General features: G+C 39.6%; 1 pseudogene; it reads left to right on the top strand.

Annotated features, from left to right (window-relative positions):
* The first annotated feature begins 1,071 nt into the window (after window positions 1–1,071).
* Window positions 1,072–2,657, top strand: LOC106698750 (annotated as a pseudogene).
* The last annotated feature ends 8,520 nt before the right edge of the window (window positions 2,658–11,177 follow it).

Below are 11,177 nucleotides of genomic sequence, written 5' to 3'. Positions count from 1 at the left end.
TTCCCAATGCCTGTCTGGCTTGTCATCCAGTCCCCAAACAAATACCACATGTTTTAGCCATTTTTACGGCAGCAACCTCTTTCCAAGTACCAAATTCTGTTCCTACCATTTATTACTGGGTGGCAAACTACCTCAAAGCTCAAGTAACTGTTTTAATGTGTTAATGGATTCTGTGGGCCAGCAATTCAAACAGGGAATAGTAACTTTCTTTTTTAAAAATATATTTTTATTATTGATTTCAGAGAGGAAGGGGGGGGGGATAGAAATATCAATGATGAGAGAGAATCACTGATTGGCTGCCTCCTGCATGACCCCCACTGGGATTGAGCCTGCAGCCTGGGCATGTGCCCTGACCAGAATCGAACCATGACCTCCTGGTTCATAGATCCACACTCAGCCACTGAGCCACACTGGCCAGGCAGTAACTTTTGTTTGTCCACTATGTCTGAAGCCTCAGCTAAGAATTCCTGAATGGCTGGGGGCTGGAATCACGTGGAGGCATCTTTATTCATGAATCTGGCACCTTTTCTGAGATGACTCAAAGACGAGGCTCATCTGGAGCTCTCAATGGGAGTCTCTACACTTGGTCTCTACATGTAGCTTCCTCACAGCGTAAAGGCCACAGGGTAGTCAGACTTCTTACAGGGTGGCTCAAGGTCCCAAGAGCATGGCCTTTAATCACATTGAGTCACTTCCACCATATTAAATTGGGCCAAGCAGCCATACACTCATCCAGATTCAAGGAGGGAAGACATAGACTCCATTTTTTTATGGGAGGACTGTCAAAAATGTGTGGTCATGCTTTAAAATAGCCATTGGTACACACATGTATTTATATATGTGTGTGCATAGAACACAGACTGAAAGAAAACATACCAAAATACAAATGATTAAGAAATAATCACTGCGGTGTTATTAGGGGCATTTATTTAATTTATTTTTTTGTTAATCCTCACACAAGGCTATTTTTCTATTGATTTTTTTTTTTTTTTAGAGAGAGTGAAAGGGAGAAGGAGAGACAGAGAGAGAAACATCGATGTGAAAAAGACACATTGATTGGCTGTCTCCCGCATGCGCATCCTGATTGAACCTGCAACCGAAGTAGGTACCCTTGACAAATCAAGCCCAGGACCCCCAGTGGTCGGCAAACTCATTAGTCAACAGAGCCAAATATCAACAGTACAACGATTGAAATTTCTTTTGAGAGCCAAATTTTTTAAACTTAAACTATATAGGTAGGTACATTGTTATTAACTTAATTAGGGTACTTCTAAGGCTTAGGAAGAGCCACACTCAAGGGGCCAAAGAGCCGCATGTGGCTCGTGAGCCGCAGTTTGCCGACCACGGCTTTAGTCCATAGGCCAACTGTCTATCCACTGAGCCAAACCAGCTAGGGCATTAGGGGCATTTTTTTTCCTTTTTCTTACTCTTCTACATTTCTCAAATTTTCTATAATTACATTTATTTGCAATAAACAATTATTTTATGTTTTACTTTTTATTATGACAAATTTTAAGGACATTCAAAAGACAAATGGACTAACAAAGTCCTTGTACTCATCACCCAGACATAATACTGATAAACTCACTGCCAATCTTGCTTCATTTACATCTCTCCAATATTCTAAATAAAATGCCAAATATCATATCCATTTATTTCTAAATATTTTAGAGTGTATCATTAAAAGATATGGGCACTTTCACCATTATCATACCTTAAAAACAGAACCTCTGTGCAGCCAAGGAAACCATAAACAAAATGAAAAGACTGAATAGGAAAAAAAATATTTGGAAATCATATATCTGATAAAAAGTTAATATCCAAAATATATAAAGAACTCATACAACTCAATAGTAAAAAATCAAACAATCTAATTTAAAAATGGGCAAAAGACCTGAATAGACACTTCTCCAAAGAGGACATATAGATGGCCAACAGACATATGAAAAGGCACTCAATATCACAAATCATCAGGCAAATGCTAATTAAATATATATATACTTTTTATTGATTTCAGAGAGGAAGGAGTGGGAGAGACAGAAACAGCAATGATGGGAGAGAAACATTGGTCAGCTGCCTCCGGCATGCCCGCCACTGGGGATAGAGCCTGCAACCCGAGCCTGTACCCTTGACTGGAATCAAACCTGACACTTTATCTACTGAGTCAAACCAGTTAGGGCCAAATGCAAATTAAAACCACTATGAGACATCACCTCACACCTGTCAGAATGGCTATTATAAAAAAGACAAGAAATAGCCCTTTTGCCTAAGATCTTACCAAGGCAGTAATGGTAGCAGCCGCTCTCCGAGTTGCCCTGTGCCACCCAAGGACGACAATAAGCAGAAAGATACTGGAAACTTGGCCAAGAAAGACAAAGATCCAGTGAACAAATCTGGGGGCAAGGCCAAAAAGAAGAAGTGGTCCAAAGACAAAGTTTGAGACAAGCTCAATAACCTGGTCTTGTTTGACAAAGCAACATATGACAAGCTCTGTAAGGAAGTTCCCAGCTACAAGCTTATAACCTCAGCTGTTGTCTCTAAGAGACGGAAGATTTGTGGCTCCTTGGTCAGGGCAAGTTTCCAAGCATAGAGCTCAAGTAATTTACACCAGAAATACTGAAGGCGGGGATGCCTCAGCTGTTGGTGACGATGTATGAACAACAGGTCTCACCAACTGTGCATTTTGAAAAATAAAATGTTATTTTAAAAAAGGAAAGAAATAAAAAATGTTGATTGTGCAACTAAACATTGCTGTTTGCACACAAAAGTGTTGGTGAAGTTAGGGAACCCTTGTGCATTGTTGGTGGGAATGTAGCTTAGTGAAGCCATTATGGAAAACAATATGGAGGCCCTACAAAATAAAAATAGAATTACCATATTACTCAGCAATCCCATTTCTGGGTATGTATCCAAAGAAAACAAAAACACTAATTTGAAAAGATATATGCACCCTCATGCTCACTGTAGCATTATTTACAACTAGGGGCCGAGTGCATGAAATTCGTGCACTGGTAGGGTCCCTAGCGGCTGCAGGCTGCAGGCTGCTGGCAGGGTACTCCATCCCTTCCCCTGACTGGCCCTGGCCCTGCCCCCTGGTCAAACTCGTGGAAGAACTCTGGTCGAGGAGACAATTTGCATACTATGCTTTTATTATATAGGATAGCCAAGATATGGAAGCAATCTAAATGTTCATCAATGGATGAACGGATAAAGAAGATGTGATATATATGGAATATATATAATGAAATATTATTCAGCCATAAAAAGAAGCAAATCTTGGCATTTGTGACAACATGGATGGATGTTTGCCTGAGCTGGGGGTGGATGTGGGCAAAACGGGAGAAGGGGATAAAAAGGTACAAATTTCCAGTTATAAAATGAGTAAGACTTGGGATTATAATATACAGCATGGTGACTATAATTTATAATACTATATTGCATTTTTGAGTAGCCAGGATAGTAGATCTTGAAGTTCTCATTACCTACAAGAAACAAATTTTTATAACTACGTATGTGATGAATTTTAACTGGACTTATAGTGGTGATAATTTTTGCATTATATATAAATACTGAATCATTATGTTGTACACCTGTAACTAATATATAATGTATGTCAATCATACTGCAATAAAAATAGCAATTATTCCTTAATGTCATTAAATATCTAGTTTGTGTTCAAAGTTACAATTGTCTCATAAGTCTTTTAAATGTTTTTATTTTATAGTTTTGTTTGTTTATACTAAAATACAAAGAAGTTTATAAATTATGATTGGGTGATATGTTTCTAATGGTTTTATTAATCTATAGTAGATATTGTCCTTCAATCTCTTTGTTTACTTTTAATCTTACAATTTATTTGTTGAAGAAAACAGGTTTGTTTGTCCCATGGAGTAGTCTACATTCTGGTTTGTTAGTTATATTATCAATATGTATATATTTCCTCTTTCTGAGATAAATGATAGTGTGCTATACAAATACAAAGTTGTTTTGAAAACATTTTTGTAGCAGCCAGAATTGCAGGTCTCCTAAGTTTAGTCAGGAGCTATATTAAAGAGGATCAGAAAGAAAAAGTGGTAGATAAAATAAAAAGCATAAAGAAATCCATGGATAATGGCATCAGGGAGAGAAAAGAAAGAAGGAAGCAAATATGTTGAAAAAACTATAAATTAATAATGAAAACAGTGAGAAGCATAAACAATAAGATGGAAGAAGGAGACGTTAGTTATATTAAATTCATTTACGTGTTCATTCTTTTAATGAGTCATTTCCTATTTACTGAGCACCCGCTAAGCACAAGACACTATGTTGTGTATTATAACATTGATAAAACAACTAGGGAAAAGTCAGAATGAAAAAAGGAAATATTTGGAAAAGAAGTGTAACAATTCTTTATATAGTTCCCTGGACATTTGTTTGGCTTAGCACGTCCCAGAATTGGAGGCCAGGAAAGAGGGGAGGAGTGGGATGCAGTAGGCTTTCATGAAAGGTGGCCCTTTGGCAGAGCTGATATGAGCTGTGATGTCCATGCCTTACAAACCTCTGGGGCAGAGTCTTTAGTTTCAGGTTTGAAAACTGGCATTTATAAGAAACAAATTTAGGGAATTTTGATAAACTTCTATTGATTTATTTTTAAAATATATTGATATTTTTCTTCCAAATGTCACAGTCATTGAGAAAACTACAAACCATCAGAAACAGACATTATTAGAAGTGAAAGCCCCACCATCAATCACTATTAAGTATCTTCTAAAATTTTATTCATATTATTCTTTTTTTCCTACTTGAAAACATTTATAAAGCTCTGAACAACTCTGACAAAAAATAAGTTTTTTCTTTGGAACTTAGCTAATGATAGATAGCTTTTTTTTTCTGTTTTATTTTTTTTTATTGCTTAAATTATTACAAAGAGTATTACATATGTCTCCTTTTTTTTCCCCCCGCCCTTGACAATCCCCTGGCTTCCCCATACCCCCCAGTGTCTTATGTCCATTGGTTATGCTTATATGCATGCATACAAGTCCTTTGGTTGATCTCTTACCCCGCCCCCCTCCTGCCCCCCGACCCTCCCCAGCCTTCCTGCTGTAGTTTAACAGTCTGTTCGAGGCAACTCTGCCTCTGTAGATAGATAGCTTTTTTTGAAAGAAGTAATTTGCCTAAGGTCACACAACTAGTAAAAGGTGGACGACGATTCAAACCGCAGTCTAACCTTGAGAGCACATGCTGTAAGGGCTTTCGAGGGCAGTGCTATAATCGGAATCACATATGTAATTTAAATTTTTTAGTAATTGATGCTAATATATTTCATTTCGCCCAACATATCTAAATTATTATTTAAATGTGTAAACAATATGAACATTTTAATGAGATATTTAATGTTATTTGTTTCATGCTGAGTCTTCAAAATTTGATGTGTATTCTGCACTTTCAGGGCATCTCAGTTTGGAATCACCACACTTTAGGTGCTCAGCAGCCATGTGTGGCTAGTGGCTACTCTATTGGTTGATGCAGGACTAGGGCGTTTGATTTGTTCATTCAACAGGTGCTTAGTGCAAGCCTACCACGTGCCAAGCCTCATGCTGGGCGCTGAGGAATCAGTGATAAATGGTGCTTACATTGTAGTGAAGGAAGTGGAGGAAAAACAATAAGTGAAGTACACACCACATAGAAAATAATGTTGAGACTGTGACCATGATTATGAAAAACAAAAAAGAAAGAAACAGTGGTATGTAGAGAATTACTAGAGGGACTACTTCAGATAGGGTAGGTAGGAAAGGTATTTTTGCAGAGGTGATACTGGCATAGAGACCTGGGTAACAAAAGCAATGACAGCAACAGGCCTTTTAGGTTGGAGCTTTTTATACTCCAAGTGCTGCTTTCTACACATTAACGCATTTTCTCTTCACAAAAACCTAATAGGCTGGGTCTGTTATTATCCCCATATCCCAGATAAGGAGACTGAAGTGGGAGACCTTCAGTAAACTGCCCAGGTTTACACCGTAACTGCAAAAGAGCCACTTAAACTGACCCGAGGGAGAAGAGCTGTCCAGGTGGATGAATTAGGGTGTAAAAGTCTCAGGGTGACAGTGGCGGGCTAAGGAATGGCTCTAACCATCTCCAGGTTCTAATCCCTGGAACCTGTAAATGTTGCCTTTTGGGGCCAAAGGGACTTTGCAGATGTGATTAGATTACAGATCTTCAGATGGAACATTATCCTGGATTATCTGGGTGGGCCCAATGTCATCACAAGTGTCCTTACAAAGGGGAGGAAGAGGAGGATTTGACCTCAGACTATGAAGCAAGAGGCTGGAGTGATGGGAGAAAGGGCGGGGCGAAGGGATGCAGGTGGCCTCCAGAAGCTGGGAAGGCAGGAAGCAGACTCACCCCGAAGTCTCCAGAAGTAACACAGCCCTGCCGACCCCCTGATTTCAGACTTCTGACCACCAGAACTACAAGAGAATAAATTTGTATTGTTTTAAACCACTGTATGGTCACTTGATGGCAGCAATGTGGTAAATGCAGGAACTGCATGTGTCCTTTCTCCACACTCTTTCTGGCCTCCAGGTCTTTGCCTAGCGGTTCTTTGGCACCAACTCCCTCTCCTAGCCCCTCTCCTTGGACTGTTTACTTCAAACTCTGCTACAATTTTCCTGAATCCCCCAGACTTGGTTTTTCCTTCCTCTATATTTTTTGAGCACTTTGTATAAACCAAGATATATCACTTATGTTCCTATATTGCAATGTACCCTGTTACTTGTCTGAGTCTTGCTTTTGATGATGAACTTCCTGAGGGTAGGAAACCTATATTTTGCCTCTTTCTATCAGCACAGGGCCTGGTAAATAGTAAGCAGTCCATTCAAGTTTATGGGATAAAAACAAGCAGAAAAACACAATAAGGAATCACATCATATAAAGTTCCCAAAACAAAGGCAACACGTTCGGTCCCTGGCATTCTCTGGCCACGTTCTGACAGCCACAAAAGAATGGGCAGTGTCCCAGGAAGACTTCTCATCCCCTTCCCAGTCTGACCTTGAACTGTCCGGCCTGATGGATCCTAAGTCAGACGCCTCCCCGGGTCCGGTGCAATGTGACCCCACATCATTATTTCTGGTTTGCGGAGGTTCCTCGGATCTACCAATGATTAATGAGGTGAAGAAGGTTTACCACCTTCTAAGAGCACACTGCGTTGTAACTTAGTACACCTGCTGCACTTTCTGTAGGAAAAGTGACCACAATGTAGTCAGTGTTCTTTTAAAGCATGCACATTTTTTTCTCAAGAAGTTCAAATAAGAAAAAAAATGTAAAAATCATCTGTAATCCCTCTATTCAGAGTTAATCTTTGATAACATTTTAGAACTTTTATTGTTAATTTTGAAAATGCTATACTCCCATTGTAAAAATATAAACAATTCATAAGAACATAAAGTAAAACATAAAGGAATGATGCCTGATTCCACTCCCCAGAGTTATCTACCATTAATATTTGGTTATAGTTTTGTCTAACCTTTTAAAAAAGACTATAAAACAACTCATAAAAAAATCACAAGATCTCAACAACAGCAATGGAAGCAAATAACACAATTCCACAGAAAAAATCCCTCTAAAATTCACCTACTATAATCAACTTCTTTTTAAAAATCCTAGTCATGTGTGTTTTTTTTAAATATATTTTTTATTGACTTTAGAGAGGAAGGGAAAGGGAGAGAAAGATAAAAACATCAATGATGAGAGAGAATCATTTTGCCTTCTGGATTAGGAATCTAGTAAAGGTATTGAAGGGTTGCACGCTCCACACTGGGGATCAAACTGGCAATCCGGGCATGTGCCCTTGACCAGAATTGAACCTGGGACCCTTCAGTAATTTTTAAAAAATGTATGTTTTTATTGATTTCAGAGAGAGGATGGGAGTGGGGGGGGGATAGGAACAACAATGATGAGAGAGAATCATTGATAGGCTGCCTCCCACACTGACTGGGAATCAAACTGTGACCTCCTGGTTCATAGGTCGATGCTCAACCACTAAACCACACCAGTTGGGCCCTGCTCATGCTTTTTATGAAAAGCTAAACTAATCATGTGAGCGATGTGCTTTGTAACTGCTCATGAGCCCCGTGGGGCTCAGAGATTCAGTATACAGTGTATGAGGATAATGGGATGGATGAGAGCTCACCCAATATTTTGTCAGCATTGTGTGGTTACCCTATCATACCTGCATTTTATAAATGGTGAAAAAAACAAAGGTGAAAACGATCTTAATCCATCTTTATAGTGAGTGGCTGAACTAAGTAAAGAAACCAGAAGTCTTGAGTTCCTATTTCTGGTTTCTGTTCTACTTCTCATCTCAAAAGACAGCTATGTGGCACTGTAAGTGATAGCTTGGATAAATAAATAGTATGCATGAAGTGATTTTATTTAATCTCCGAGGTTAAACAAAGTTCAAAGTGAAGCCATAGAGTTTACCTGTCAATATGGCCTTCATTGTGACTATTTTCAAGAATATAGACTTTGTGGCCAATTTATTTTCTTTAAACATACTCTATGCATACTTTCCAGAATCAGCTAATGCACTGGTCTTGAAAAAGCAACTTCCTTACTTCTGCAGAAATTGGTTGCATTTGCGAAACAGGTAAAAAGGTTAACATCTAAAATGAATTTTGTATTTGCCTATCGACTTTCATGATAGTGCAGAAGATATGAAATTCACAAAGTGAGAATGTCACAGTTCAGCTCCTTGGATTTTGCTTTTGGGAAATATTTTTACCATCATCCTCTTGGATGTGTGATAGCAGTGGTAGCCCAGCAGTTTCCAGACCTCTGTATTACAACCATGGTGACACGACCTTGAGCCCAAAAGTCTAGCCGGCGGCATGCTTTTCAGTGATTTTGTAAATATCAAATCACCATTTACTTGAAATGCCTCAAGTGGTTTCTATTTTCTATACTGAATCTTTTCAGGTAAAAAAATAAATAGAATGCAATTGTTGCCCTTATGCAACTTACTGTTAGGGGAGACAGACAAAATTTGATGAGGAATCTAGTAAAGGTATGGATGGAAAAGGTGCTATGGGGGGAAAGAGTGAGAGCATGGTGTGGTGAAGGGGCGTTTCAGTTATCTGTGCCACAGAGCAAACCACCCCCAAACTTAGGGGCTCATTTTTTTCACTTTTGTGGATTGACTGGGCAGTTCTGTTGGTCTCATGTCCTGCAGTAAGATGGTGACTGTGGCTGGCGTTTTCCGGAGGCTCATCTGGGACCCTGGGTTGGTGGACCTTTCTCTCTCCCCATGTTTTCTTAGAGCCTCTCCTCTCCATGCAGCCTCTTCATGTGGCACTCTGTGTAGTCTTTCCAGCACGGTGGTTGGGGTTTTGACATGTAGTCTGGGGCTCTCCCAAGCACACACATGGGTCTTCCTAAGTGTTTGGCCCAGAACCAGCACAGCATCAGTTTTGCTTCAGTTTCCTGGTTGAAATGAGTCACAGGCCCAACCCAGATTTCACATGGATAGGGACTACACAGATGTGGATACTAAGAGGCATGCTCCATTGGGGGCTGTCTTGGAAACTAGCTACCATGGAGGGACATGCAGAAGTTGGGATGTTTCCTGGAGAACATCCAATGACTGATGAGGTAACAGACTTGATTAGAAGATCCAAAGCCTAGCATAGCTATTACTCCATAAATGTTAATGTAAAGAATAATGGAAGAAAAGAAGGAAGGATAACATAGGAAGTATAAGTTGGTGGGCCCGTCTAGCTAGAGGCAAAAGAACATTGTTTAGTGGCAGTACACTGGGCTTCAGGACCTGCATGTCTGGGCTCAAGAAGGCAGAGGCCTGAGAGTCCAGGCTGGGGAATTTGACTTGACCCTTCAGACTATGGAGGCTACTGACCAGTTTTAGGTACTGGAGAGGCACTGATCATATCCACATACAGAAAGAGCTCTCTCTGGCCTAAGTGAAGTGTGGGGTGGCCTGGGGAAGATGGTGCTAGAGATGAGACCAGTTAGGCTGTTGCAGGGACCTGGTGAGGAAGCAGGAGAGTGTTTGGAAAAGCCGGGGCCAAGGGGAAGCAGAGGAGGACACAGACTGAGGGAGTCCTGAAAGAGAGAATGAACAGATCCAATAGGCTGTGATTTGTGATGTGACCAAAGGGTTTGAATACATATGAGGACATTTACCTTAGCTGCATTTTCCTCCATACATTTATTATAAAATAACACATTATGTGAATATATATATATATATATATATATATATATATATATGACTTTAAAATAAACACAACATAAGAAATAGTATGTTCCCAAACTTTGTGATATAAAACGGATGTGAACTTTGTGCTGCTAATGGAGTAAACTGCCACTACCAGAAGCACTGCCAGGCTCTCCCTGAGGGAACAGGAAGCTGAAAGAAAGAAACAAGTCCTTCCCCCAGCCTTCAGCTTCCAAGCCTCCCTCTAGTGCCTCCTACAAATCCCAACCAGTAGCAAGTTGTCAAATGAGAAATGTACTAGTTTTCAGTCTCAGCTCAGCTTCCACATCGTAAAGGAGAGCTCTGAAGGGTGGGTTTGAGGCTGATAAATAAGAGCTCAACAATCATATCTGGATGTAAATGTATTTGACATGAGCTCCCTTCTCCTCCCTCCCCCAATTTCTCTTTCATTTCTAGCTCAACTTTCTCCCTCAAACAGGATTGAGTTGGTTTCCAGTAAAGGCACATACTGAATAAGACATTTAAACCAAAAAAGGTTTAAAATAGATAAAGATCATGCACATTCAGAACAGTGTTTTCAAAACTTTGTAGGCAACCAAAGTAAAAATATTATGACTTCTTAGACATAGACACATATAACCTAAAAAAGTTTCCTGAAGCAACCCTTATCCTCACTATGGGTAATGCACTCTGATATTTTCAATTTTATTTAATTTTTAAAGTCTGATAATGTCCGATGGGTGTGGCTCAGTGGTTGAGCATTGACCTATGTACCAGGAGGTTACAGGTTCGATTCCCGGTCTGGGCACATGCTGGATCCCCAGTGTGGGGCGAGCAGAAGGCAGCTGATCAATGATTCTCATCATTGATGTTTATATATCTCTCTCCCTCTCTGAAATAAATAAAAAATATATTTTAAAAATTTAAAAAGAAAGATAACAATCCACTGAACTGACTTCATCAGTTACTA

This window comes from Myotis lucifugus, unplaced genomic scaffold, assembly GCF_000147115.1.
Source record: "Myotis lucifugus unplaced genomic scaffold, Myoluc2.0 scaffold_227, whole genome shotgun sequence".
In the NCBI taxonomy this organism is placed as follows: Eukaryota; Metazoa; Chordata; class Mammalia; order Chiroptera; family Vespertilionidae; genus Myotis; species Myotis lucifugus.
Note: the sequence above shows the minus strand (reverse complement) of the source record. Positions and strands in the feature narration are given on the sequence as shown.